Source organism: Urocitellus parryii, chromosome 8, assembly GCF_045843805.1.
Source record: "Urocitellus parryii isolate mUroPar1 chromosome 8, mUroPar1.hap1, whole genome shotgun sequence".
In the NCBI taxonomy this organism is placed as follows: Eukaryota; Metazoa; Chordata; class Mammalia; order Rodentia; family Sciuridae; genus Urocitellus; species Urocitellus parryii.
Window position 1 is genome coordinate 31,344,053 of NC_135538.1, and position 10,070 is coordinate 31,354,122.

Consider the following 10,070-nt stretch of genomic DNA (forward strand, 5'->3'; position numbering starts at 1 on the left):
CTCAGTGAAATCAATGTCTTTGGGCATAGTCATACTCATTTTTATGTTGAGCACTTGGTCCTTGGACAGCCATTCATGCTGTGTCCCTATAAAGAAGAGCTCTCAAATGGAAAGACATGGGAAAAGTTTTGAGGAAAGAGAGAGGTGGGCAGGTATCAGGCCAAAACTTCACTAGCTTTACTGTAAAAATTGAGGCATGAAAAGCAATCCTTAGTGACAAAAGTGAAGCAGGAAGCATTGTACTACAGAGCTGTAGTAATAGAACAGCATGATAGTGTCAAAAAAAAAAAAACAATCCAGATATGAAGACCAATCAAACAGAATAGAAGACACAGAGACAAACCCACATATACACAGTTAGCTCATAAGACAAAGATGCTATAAACATACAGTGGAGAAAAGATAGCCTACTCAACAAGTGGTGTTGGGAAAACTGGAACTCTTTATTTAGTAGAATGACATTAAACCCCATCACTCAACTGAAATCAATAAAGAACCTAGACATCAAATCAGAGACTCTGAGCCTACTAGAAGAAAATGTAGGCCCAACTCTCCATCATGTCAGCCTAGGAACTGACTTCCTCAATAAGACTCCTACAGTGCAAGAAGTAAAATCAAGAAATGGTAGTAAACTAAATAGCTTCTTCACAGCAAAGGAAATAATCAAGAATGTGAAGAGAGAACTTGCAGAATAGGAGAAAATCTTTGCCAGCTGTATCTCAGAAAGAGCATTAATTTCTAGGGTATTCAAAGAACTCAAAAAACTCAACATCAAAAAATGCAAATAGCCCAATTAATAGATGGACAATGTGCCTGAACAGGCACATCACAAAAGATGAAATATGAATGGTCAACAAATATATGAAAAAATGTTCAACTACGTATAGTATCTATACACAATAGAATATTACTCAGCCTGAAAGAAGAATGAAATTATGGCATTTGCTGGTAAATGGATGGAATGGAGACTATTACGCTAAGTGAAACAAGCTAGTCTCCAAAAACAAAAGGCCAAATGTTCTCTCTGTATGTGGCTGGTAACACACAATAAGGGGATTCGAGAATAGAAGTTCATTGGATTAGACAAGGAATAGATGGGGATGGGATTAGGAATGACAGCAGAATGAATTGGACATAACTTTCCTATGTTTATCTTTGAAACTATGACCAGTGAGGATCAATTAGGATCCCATTCATGTATAGGCACAAGAATGGGATCCTAATTGGAAAAGTTATAATTCATGTGTGTTCAGTATGTCAAAATATGCTCTACTGTCATGTCCATCTAAAAAGAGCAAATAAAAATGTTTTAAAAATTGAGGAGTGAGGGGCTGGAGTTGTGGCTCAGTGGCAGAGCACTTGCCTCACATGTGTGAGGCACTGGGTTTCATTCCCAGCATCTCATATAAACAAATGAATAAAATAAAGATCCATCAACAACTAAAAAAATATTTTAAAAAATTGAGGGGTGAATAGGAAAGGGGAAGATCCTCATATTAGTTATTCTCCTGAAGCCTGAGACACTTCCAGAACATTTTCAGAGAAATAACACATGTCCATGACAAAGTTGTTTATATGCAGTTTTGTGTTGAGATAAAAATCATTTTATTTTTATGTTAACAGAAAATTACCAACCCCATATGTAAATGTTTAATGCAATTATAAAAATTGACATCTGCTTCTTCAGTTTTGTTCAATCAGCCATTTTTGTGTGTGTGCAATATGTTCTTCCTATACTACTTGCTTACTGTAGTTTTAGAATGGAGAAAAGGATATCAGCAAAATGGCTTAAAATTTCCATCTTCTTGCTTTGTTTGGTGGTAGAAAATCTTATAGTATTTCTTTTGTAGTCTCCAGGAGCAAAACCCTATTTGCTGTTAAAAAAAGTTTTATTAGAACACAACCACATTCATTCATATACTATTGACTGTGGTTTTTTTATAATGGCAAAGTTGAATAGTTGTCACAGAACTATGGCTCACAAAGCTTAAGATATTTATTTCACAAAAACAATCTTATACATTCTTTGTATGATAAGGAAAACCTTCTATTTATTTTTTTATCTTTATTTTTATTTGCTTATTTTTATGTGGTACTGAGGATCGAACCAGGGCCTCACACATTCGAGGCAAGCACTCTACCACTGAGCTACAACCCCAGCCCCTGACAACCTTCTTGAATATAAAGGCACACTCTAATTCTTTATTATGCATTTCACCATCTGTCACCATCTGTAAGGATTTGGTTTGTGTAGTACAGGTTGTTTATGGTACTTTTCTTCATTACACTGGAAAATAGTCAATATTTGTGCCAGGTGCATTCTGGTCTGTGCATCTGCTTTCACTAGATGCTTTTTTAACAGTTCAAAGCATTTTAAGTGTTTGTGTTGACATCCTAATCCTCCAATGGAACCAACACCTTCAATTAGAGTGCAACAAGCTCTAAATTTATCCTGAATTTCTCCCCTGATAATATTCTGTTATCCAAAAATTCTCTTTTTATAAGGTAACTTGTGCTAAATTGCCTGTTAATGTCAATGGATATAATCCTCAAAGAATTTCTACTTATATATAATAATATATACTTCTTATATATATTGGATGATGTTTCTCTCTCTCTCTCTCTCTCTCTCTCTCTCTCTCTCTATATATATATATATATATATATATATATATATATATATATATATATATTTCTAATCTCTTGAATCTGCTTTACTAGCATTTGGGGCCAGATAAAGGTAGTGAGCATTCTGCTTATGTGTCTGACAGCATCCCTAGCCTCTGCATATTATATAGTCATTGCACTCACCTTTTTCTGGTTGTGGTAACAAAAAACATCTTCAGACATTGCCTGATGCTACAGCCTACCCACCCTATCTCTGCCAATGCAAACTGCTGCACTGTAGCCTGTGCAGGGGAGAGACCTATTCTCACCTTTCTTAAAGATCTTTATCTCATATTGAAGAAATGTATATAGAAAGCAATAACACTACTGAGAATAATTGCCTTTATTAATTCCATCTTCTCTTTACTTAGTTCATTTTACAAAATTTTTCTTCCCTTTCTTAAGTGGGTATGTGCCATCACAATCTTTTTCAATAATCAGCTGCTTAAAAATGTTTAAAAACTGGTCTCTAGAGGCAGCAAAAAAAATCATCTTTAGTGGTGTAAGTTTGGGCATTAGGCAATCATTAGCTTGATTTTTGGCTTGCCCTTCACCAGTGTTATGATGTTGGAAAAGCCATTTAAAATTCTCTCAAGCATCATAATTTGTAAAGCACAAATAATAGTATCTATTTCTTTTGATTTTTGCAAGGATATTTAGGCTCTTAGGATAATATATTTCATAGCAAGGAATCAATTTGATTATTATTCACATAGAAATAATTTCTAAAGATAAGTATTGATAATGCCATTAACATACCTACATAATTATATCATTTATGAAAATGATATTAAGTTGTTACAAGTAGAAACCAAGATACTTTGATTTTATTCTTTGCAAATGAGATTGTAGGGATAAAGAAAATCATTAACTTGGATAGTGAGGAGGAAGACATTTTCTAGCTTTTATTATATTTGAGGGTAAGTGTTTGTGTGTGTTTAATTGGAAGGAGAGAAAAGTTTTATTTTGAATCTACTGAATATACTTCTATTGATAAAAATAATGCTGGAATGAGAATATATTTTAAAAAGGTGATTGTTGTTAACTGAAGAAATAGTCCACTATGAAATAGTCTTATTAAGAAGAAGTATATTGGGCTGGGGATGTGGCTCAAGTGGTAACACGCTTGCCTGGCATGCGAGGGGCGCTGGGTTCGATCTTCAGCATCACATAAAAATAAAATACAGATGTTGTGTCTACTGAAAACTAAAAAATAAATATTAAAAAATTCTCTCTCACTTTAAAAAAAAAGAAGAAGTATAAAGTTTTTGCTCATATTTCTCTGTTCTAAATGTAGCAGTGTTGTGAAGTCTGAGACACTCTGCAGAGTTAGCTCCATGTGACTTCATGTGTGAAGCCTTTTCCTGGCTGCCATGTGTGGTTCCCCACTCTTCTTCTGTGCTCCCATAACATCCTTCATTTTCCTTTCAGCAATCTCCCTCCTACACTTTAAGATCTGCTTCTGTGTTTATATATTTCTGGGAGAAAGAGCCATCATTATTCAATAAAATAAACTTTGCAGTTAAAAGAAAAAAAACAGTACACAAAATGAAAAATCTACTTCTAGTACAGTTTTGATATTAACCCAAAGAAAACTATAAGAATTCCATATCAGTGCAATCATTTGACTTAAAAACTTTTAAAAATGAAAAATGAATTCATTCAATAACTCAATCTCTTTCAATCTTTATTGAGCATCTATGTTTTCCCAGAAGCTCTTTTAGACTACAAAACATTAATACAGACAAGAGCTTCAATTTCCTAGAGCTTAGTTAAAACTCCAACATATGAGGTATGTGCTTCCTTGCAAAGAAAACTCGTTTACATAATGACAGGTACCTGCATGATTCTGGCAAACACTGAAATCATTTTCAAATAAACACTGTGATTGTCTATGTACTGTTAACCAGAAACCAAACTTGGGATAATGTTTTAAAACAATTTTTAACATCTGTAGGTTTTGAAGAATTTCTATTCACTTTAGGGAAAATTCAGTTTCACATAGTAAGAAATAATTTCATTTAGTGCTTTTGTTTTTGCTGGGACTTCTTTTAATAACACTTATTTAGACCACAAGTGGCACATTGTGGGATGCCAATGTCTCACTAGCAGCAAGAGAACAGAGTAGTAGATTACAATGGTTTGTTTCAGAACTGTACTTGACATAGTTAAGTATACGCCTGGTAGTGCTGTATAACAAAACATCCCAAAACTCAGTATGAAAAAATAATAGCAACTTAAACTGATCAACCTGTGGGGTCAGCAGAAGTGGCTCTGCCACATGCTCTATATCCTTGTGTCCCAGTCTTTCCACAGGGCTCTCAGGGCTCTCATCCTTCTTGGACTAGTGGGCTAACAAAAGTATATGTTTTTCTTATGGTGATGGAACAGAAACATACAGTCCTCCTGGGTTTGGAATTGGCACATTGTTATTTATATTCAGATTCGTTTAGCCAAGATAAGTAAAAGAGCAAAGTTCAGGCCTGAAGGGTAGGAAAGAACCTCTATCCCTAAGGAAGCAAAGACATTGAGACTGGCAATCTATCATAATAATCCTATTATTTCCTGTTGCAGAATAATAGCAATAAATAGATGAGAAACTACCTTTGCTTGCTATTCATTTTTCCTACTTTGAAGGTTCTGAATCCATATATAGGAATGTCATTTGGGGGCTGGGGCTGGGGTTTAGTGGCAGAGTGCTTGTCTTGCACATGTGAGGCACTAGGTTCAATCCTTAGCAGTGCATATAAAAATAAGCAAATAAAAGACATGCTGTCCATCTATGAAAAATTTTTTTTAAAAAAAAGTCATTTTGAAAATTTTGTATATAGCAACTAAAAAGCAAATGGGAAAAATATTTGTGACTAAATATTTGTGATTATAATCTCTAAGCAAGATTTATCTAATTGTGGTGACTTATTAGTTTATAAACCCCAGTAGTTAAAAAAAGAAGAAAATATCAGAGTAAATTAAATAAAGGTTACTTTTAATGAAAAAATTTGCTTTTGTTTTACCTACATGTGTATTGAGTCAAGATAAAAATATTTTTCTTTGACTAGGTTTATGAATTTTTTTAAAGTTTGAAAGTCAATGATATAAAATATTTTAGCATATTTATTTTTTTATTGATGCATAGCTGTACTTATTTATGGTAAAATATTTTATAATTATAAGATGTTTAGTTTAAGTACATTCTAATTTGTAAAAGTTTTGATTTGATGGACACATCATCTTCTTTGAAAGTGGATGGTTTTTTAAGTGCTCATTTCCTTTATGCAAATGTCTAATAAAAGATTACTTTTCTTTCAAATCAATCAACAATTGAGGCAGGTTTAATGGACCTGTGTTTTCATTTATATACTATTAGCAATCATGACTGTGGGGATGGGTGGCCCACGCTTGGAATTAGTTTTTTAAAGTAATGGCAATATTTACCTTCTCTATTTAGCTTGTGCACGGCTGGCTTCCTGATGATGGTTTAGAATCAAATCTCCTCCCAGTTGCATTTCTTGATAACATTCTGTTAGCTTATTTCAGAAAGATTTATTATCAGCTTATCTTCAGATTTTAATATTTGCGTCATTCTGTCTATGTTAACTGCAGCCTGCCCCGGAGCAGCAGTGGGCTCTATCCAGGTATAGGACACACAGATGTCCACCAGGTGGACAGCCTGGTCCAAGCAGTGTTGCTGCCCTTAGTTCATCCAGGCTCTGTCCACTCTTGCCAGAGAAGGTAGGTCTGAACGCTCCTGCAGATTCTGGAGACAAACCAGAGGCCTGGACTAGTCTTTTATTTACAAGGAGAATGCTAAAGATAGTGAGAATATTTAATGTTCTGTTACTTATTTATAAATTAAGATGCAAGATTGTGTTTAGTAAAAAGATAAAATGAGTGTTCTGTAATTTAGTTACTAAGTATCTACTTTAGTCAGTGAAGCTAAAAATAGTTGTATATTTTTAAATAACTTGCTTCAGGTGTGATTTTTAAATTTAAAAAATCAGCTATGGACAGGTAGGAAATTTGAAAATTTGAAACATATTTTTCTGGGTCTACTTTTTTTTTTTTTGTAAATAAAGTAACATGTTATATGCATTGGCTAGTTTTAACTTAATACAAGAAGGTTTTGTAGAGATTAATTTTAGAGAGTTTGAAATTATAACGTATCTTAACACTACTATTTACTAAGGTACAGAACTGAAGTCATCTTTGTCCAAATACTAATTGGTGGGAAAAATCCTAAATGGTTTCATGTTTGAGGGTGTGTGTGTGTGTGTATGTGTGTGTGTGTGTGTGTGTGTGTGTGTGTGTCTTTGTGTTTACATGCTCTATATTAGGTCAACTTGCATAAAAATCTTTTAGTTACATAAATAATTACAAAAATCTGATTCAAGTTGTGTTATGCATGTTAAAATAGCAGAAATACTTTTGTGTATAGACTACCATGGTACAGCTGGAGATTTTTTGCCTGTTTTATTGTTGGTCTATAAACAAATAGATTTTGCTACATTTCCTGTTTCTTAGTGATGGAGATGGTTGGCTTCTGGTAATGTTTCATCTCAAGAATCATGACATATCTTTAGTGTTTAACCACCCACAGAGATTGAAGTTCAATATTTTTATATATTCCTAGAAAGATTAATGGAAAACAGTAACAAAAACCAGATGTTTTCAAATCTCCCTTCCAACTTAACTCAAGGGTTCCTTAGACATCCTGATACAACTGTTTTGGAGCGATCCAACTAACCACTACCTGTATGTTGCAAAATTCCAAATGTTGGCATTTAAAAAATTATTATTTTATTTGTTCTTTTTAGTAATACATGAAAGTAGAATGTATTTTGTCAAATTATACATATATGGAGTATAACTTACTCTATTTAGGATCCCACTCTTGTGGGTTGTACATGATGTGGATTTATCCTGGTCGTGTATACAAATAAAAGGCTAGGAAAGTTATGTCCGATTCATTCTACTGTCTTTCCTGTCCCCCTCCCTGCTCCTATCCCTTCATTTCCCTTTGTCTAATCCAATGAATTTCTATTGTTCCCTTCTCCAACTTCCCTCATTTTGGTTTAGCATCCACAAGTAAAAGAGAACAGTCTGATTTTAATAATTGCCCCAGAAACGGAGCCTGATGGGAAGAATGTATCTTCAGAATTATCCTCTCCATATACACGTGTGAAAAAGTAGCTCCATCTCTTATAAAGGTAATCCTGCAATGTCCTGTACTCTATTCTGCCCTTGTCTGCTAGTGTAATATCAAAAGAACTATTTTTAGAGTCTAAATATTGTGTTTTTGGAGCTGCTACTATACCTTCATATATTTGAGAGATGGCGGAAATTATCCAGATTTAAAATATGATGCCAGGATCACAATATTTTATTGATGGACTTTATTCCCTCAGCATCCTAATCTTTTTATGCTTCAATTTCTTCACCTTTTCTTCATCAGAAGGTAAATATATTATAATTAATGAACTGATATTGATACACTATTATTAACTTATTATAATCTATAGTTTATTTAGATCACCTTAGCTCTTAGCTAGTGTCCTTTTTGTTCGTCTCAGAATTCCATTTAGGATTCTATATTATATTTAGCTTTCATATTTCCTTAGGTCTTTGACCTTGACCTTCACAGTTTGGGAGAGTATTGGACAAATAAATCATAGGATATCCTTCTTAAAAAAATAAAAAGAATCATGACTTAAGCATTTGGCAAAAGGTTGTTTTTTCCTGTCCTTTATCTCTTTCCTTCTTTAAAAATAAGTTTTTTTTTTTCCAAAAGTGCCTTTAGTGTTTTAATAAAATACTGGCTAAGTTACAGACCTCAAACTATTTTTGGAATAAAATCATTATTAAGTCCATTTCCATTTTCTTTTCAAATTTGTATTGTAGAAACAGGAAATGAGAATTTGGAGTACTCGATACATATTTTTCATGCTTAGGAAAAAATACATACGTATATAAATATATATGTATCTTTTTTGCTTATTAAGATATCATTGACATATTTCTGTTGTTTCTTATACTATACAACATTTTGTTGAATATGTACCATATATGTACTTATTTATGTCACATATAAGTTCAGATTATTGCACTTTTAGCTTTTATTCTTATAAAAACCACCACACTGAATGGTTGCTGAGTCACTCAGTGTGAGCATTTTAAAGTTTAAAAAAATGCTGGTAGAACAATGGGCCAAAATTTAGTTGTAGTTTCTTGTGTTTCAAAGAAGAAGTATAACTTATTGAGCCCTCACCAACCCTGATAAAAACTGGAGGGGACTGAGAAGATTCAAGCTCTAGCTCCAGGCTGATGTTAAGGTCTCCTTAGATTTACCTTTTTAAACTTAAAACCTTTATTTATTTGCTTATTTATTTTTTTAAAAAAGATTTTTTATAGTTGGGGCTGGGGTTGTGGCTCAGCGGTAGTGCCACTTGCCTCACATGTGCAAGGCCCTGAGTTTGATCCTCAGCACCACAAAAAAATAAATAAGTAAAATAAAGGTATCGTGTCGTGTCCAACTACAAAAAAAAAATTATAGTAGATGGGCACAATACCTTTATTTTATTTATGTAGTGTTGAGGATAGAACCCAGTGCCTCACTCGTGCTAGGCAAGTGCTTTACCACCCCTCAAAACCTATATTTAATAAGCATGGTATATGTCACATGAATTCTTGTCATATTCCTTTTAAAACCCAGTTCTATGTTTGATTTGCATAGAGCTGATTATGGTCTTTTTATGGTTCAGCTTTCCAGTTCTTAAGACCCTAATCCCCATACCTTTCTCCAGCAACCAACACTTTTCTCAAGAAACTTTTTAATTTTTTCAAAAAGAACATGTAGTGCTCTATTTTATAAATCCCTTAACATATGGAACCATTGTTCATCTTCACTCAAAGACATGTTTTCCACATTTAACATCCTACAGTTTCAACACTTTCTCCTTGATCTGTATAGTGTGTTCCATTAAATTGAAGGATTCCATGTTTCTGAGAAGTTCTGTTCAGTCTATTTGCATTCCTGTTACCTATTACATTGGAGCTATGGATTTGTAGGAAGAGGTTAAACTATACCTATTGTAAAGTTAAATTCCAGATTGTGATAGCTTCAAGTGAAAGTACATACCAGCTGTCTTTCATTAGATGAGAGCAAGAGAGCCACACAGAGCATGGAAGACCAGCACATTTCAGCAGTCTGCATTTCCCCAGCAACACTGAAATGTATACACTGCAGCTTACAACACTCATCCAGGGTAGGATTTTACAAGATTTGCAAGTTCAGCCATGGCTATACCCACTGCTCTTTCAGTTGGGACTTGAAACACCTTTTCAAGAGATCTTGTGCTAACATTTATTCTTCCAGGTAAGGGCATGTTAATATCTGGAGCTTTTCC